This window comes from Nilaparvata lugens, chromosome X, assembly GCF_014356525.2.
Source record: "Nilaparvata lugens isolate BPH chromosome X, ASM1435652v1, whole genome shotgun sequence".
Classification (NCBI taxonomy): domain Eukaryota; kingdom Metazoa; phylum Arthropoda; class Insecta; order Hemiptera; family Delphacidae; genus Nilaparvata; species Nilaparvata lugens.
Window position 1 is genome coordinate 15,432,671 of NC_052518.1, and position 4,033 is coordinate 15,436,703.

Here is a 4,033-nt window from a genome sequence, read left to right on the forward strand (position 1 = left end):
ATTCATTACGCAGATATTTTAAAACAATAATAATATTCCTCGAATTTTTATCCAACCTCGTCTGGCTACGATTGCAAATTAAAAATGCAATTAAAGCACGCATAGTACTGGCATCACCTGAAGGGCGAACGGCCAGTCGCCCTAATGCGTGGCCCTAATCCTTTTACACTCGTGAAATATTAAACGTTTTCCTTGTCCGTTCGCTCTGGCAACCTACGCTCTAGCATTTACCTCTCAAAGAGCTCTACTAGTACTACTGTAGTGCTCGTTCCAAGAAGCTGCATCTCATCCATCCACTGTATGGTACACTGTGAGAACACAAGAATAAATCCATAATAAATAGTTATTCTATGGAATTGAGGTGTTTATTGAATTCTATATTTTGAAAATCAGACGAATACTCTCGCAGTAAGATACATATACTACTTGTTATTGAGAAGTGTTATTTATTCTCTGATTTTCTTACTGTAACTGTATTTTTTTGTTATAAAACTGTTCAAATTTTGTCTTCTATGGAATTGAGGTGTTTATTGAATTCTATATTTTGAAAATCAGACCAATACTCTTGCAGTGTGATCCAAATACTACTTGTTATTGAGAAGTGTTATTCTCTGATTTTCTTACTGTAACTGTATTTTCTTTTTTTGTTATAAAACTGTTCAAATGTTGTCTTCAAATAGGATTCGTATAAATGATTTTGATTTTATTAAATTAAGCCAGATTTAGCAAGAAAATAGGTGCGTATCCAACGATTTCCACGGAAAATCTACATAAAGCAACCCAACCTACATAACATAAACCTGAATGTACACTTACATAAACTAAGATGCTTAATCGTTTATGTCTTGTAATAATGCATCGTAGATGATGATGTCTCTAATATCATAAGTTGATGGTAGAAGCAAAGATTGGAATATCAAACTAAATATTTAGACACAATAATGAAGAACAAACAATAGAAGAAGAAGGAAGCTGGATGGATTATCCAAATATGTGAAATATTCTCCTGAAATTGTAAGAATTTTTTCCTATTAATTTTCAAATGGTCTTTTCCTGTGTTAATGAGGCTGAAATGGAAGGGGAGTTGGAGAGCCTTGTGGACGTTATGATTTGAAATAATGACAGATTATCTGGTCAATATTGTCAGTAGACAAGTGAGAGGAAGCAGGGACAAAATAATATGATTTCAAATTCAATAATGAGTTAGGAAAAATCATGGCATGTTGAGAAATTCAATCATTATTATTTAACGGAAATCCTAAAGGATTTCTAAAAGGAATCCTTTAGGATTTTCGTTAAATAATAATTATATATTAATTAGCATTTGAATAAATGCATTCTCTATTTCATTCCATCTGTAAATTCAATCATCCTACAAGAAGCGTTATGACTTATGAGTTAAATAATAATTATATATTAATTAGCATTTGAATAAATGCATTCTCTATTTAATTCCATCTGTTAATTCAATCATCCTACAAGAAGCGTTATGACTTATGAGTTATGGCAACTGTAGACTCTCACCTAAGGTCTTCAACAGTAGCTTAAAAACGCATCATGTAGATGGTCTCTGGTTGTCTCCTATTATACTATATCGAGGAATTAGTGGCGTAAAAACAAATTTGTGAGAAATATAGTAACTAACAGTACACTCTTCATAGCATCTGCAATTAAAAATTCATCTGAACAACGAATAGTCAGCGTATCAGGCTATAGATCTTGAAAGCTTACTGCTGTAATCGGAAACTTTTTTATTCAATAAACTGAGACGGGAAAAGAATTTATAGTCAATTAACAACGACCAAATCGTATTTTATGATAGGGCAAACATCTCAGCACTCCCGCTAAAGGACTACATTTTTATTACAAAGGTAATAGCTGCGTCCACCAAGATTTCGATACTGTGATAAAAGCACTAAATGATCGAAAAGAAAGTAATAAACACGCTTTTAAGATCTCAGCTCCCTGTTCAGGGCTATAGAAAACTAGTCTAACCGAACGACAAATTATAGGTGAGTCGAAGAACTGTTTCCACACAGTTCTTGGTAATAAATAAGCTTGGTCATATAGCTTCTGTCCATAAAAAAGTATCGGATGCCATCTAATGGTGAACCGGTACATCAAATGTTTTGTTGCTAGCATTCTGACATTCATTTGGGCTCAGATCAGCCTTAACAAAGGATGGACATCTTGGGAACTCCCCAAGAGAAATATAACCTCAAATTCAATCATTTCAAGTATTTACTACAGCCTTTAAAGCTTCACACCAAAGAAAATTTATTCATTGGAATTCACAGTTAGTACAAATATCAAACATTAGCTGATGAAGGTTCTCATGGAGAAAACACAATTATAATTTTTCGATTATCAAATCAACATTGATTCAAATTTGAGAGAATAATCATAATAATTAATCATTGATTGTTCAAAATCAATTGATTAGTTCACCAACAAGATAACATGTGCGCTAAGTTCCAAATATTCACATTATATGGAAGAGAACCACTAAAATCAATTAAAGAAAGCTAAGCGATGATGAGAGAGATAAGAGATAGTGTCGAAGGCATTGTCCTAACAACTCTCACCGAAGAAAATGTAGTATCAAATTCCATCATTTTGAGAGTTTCACAGTAAATCAATAATGATGAAACATCTCAAACTAGTTTCCAGATTTTTTCAATAAATTATTGGTTGGTTATTCAAATTTGCTCCTTCAGCACTCAGTATGGATGTCTAGCGCAATACTTTCTCAGAGTGATTCATCTGCACATTGAGGCGGAAAAAATTTCCCAAATTCATTCTATCCAAGTAATGATAATGAACTCTTCAACTATTATTGTTATGCTTCACCTTACTGTTTGTCGATGGTAAGTTTTTTTTTCTTTTCTACAATCAAATTCTTCCCGTCAACAGTAAGTTATTATAATAATTATTATTGAACGAAAATCCTAAATAATTCCAAAATATTTCCATCAGTTATTATAATAATTATTAGCTCATTTTCTTCTTCGGTTTCCACGATATTACATCGAAGACCAAGTTTTTCAAGTTTTTAGTTATTATCATTTTTAAAAATTGTGAGCCCGAGATGCCCACATTTGGGGCATTCGCAGGGGTCAACCAAGTCGCAGTGCAATGACAAGGCCTCGCCCTGGGGGAACCGCCTTCATGATCACGGTAACCCCCACGCCAGGTAAGTATTATCATTTTTATTCGATTCAGTTACTAACACATTCCCATTCGAAATGTCTGATTCAAATATCCATATACTGCAAAATTAGACTCAAATTGAAAAATAAACAATTTTTGGCAAATTCAAATTGGTGAATAAATATATCCCAATTCAAATTCAAATTCATCTATTTTGCCATAAAATAATACAGATTGATCAAATAATGAATATTCTAACTTACAAAATGGCACTACTGGCAAAGAACAACTTGTGCACCGGTAGTAATTTCTTGGAATATTAATCAATATTGGGGAAAGGACTAGTTTTTAGCTGTCGTTTCTCTTTTAATCATTTCTATGATTTTTATTAGTGGATGATTGAATAAATGAAAAACATTTTTGAACAGGTCACTCCCGTGTTATCGGATGGGCACGTTTAACTGTCGGCCCCAGGTGAAGTATGACAGTCGTAAGGCTCATTGACAGCTCAAATGATATATTCAGGCGAGGTGGAACTTCCGTCAGGAACTCCCCACCAATAAAAGTCATACGAATATTATTATTATTATTGAATAAATTATATGATATAGTATCAAGTAAACAGGTTAATCTATGATAGTATGTATTTCATGTAAGACACTCAGACCAAAGTCAGGTTACATTGAATGGAAAACTACAAACACGAAGTCTGATAATGAGCGACTAATTGATAGACAGGCCTGTTGAAATTGGTCTGATGCTATGATATTCTGGACCAATGAGCGCAGCAATAGCTTTAATTAGCGTATCCAGAATCCGAACGTTGATGGCTGTTAAAAAAGCAGAAACAAGAAAGAAAAATAAGAAAGAACGGAAGCGAAGC

General features: G+C 33.3%; 1 pseudogene; it reads right to left on the reverse strand.

Annotated features, from left to right (window-relative positions):
- Window positions 1-3,064: 3,064 nt before the first annotated feature.
- LOC120355092 lies at window positions 3,065-3,201 on the reverse strand (annotated as a pseudogene).
- Window positions 3,202-4,033: the final 832 nt, after the last annotated feature.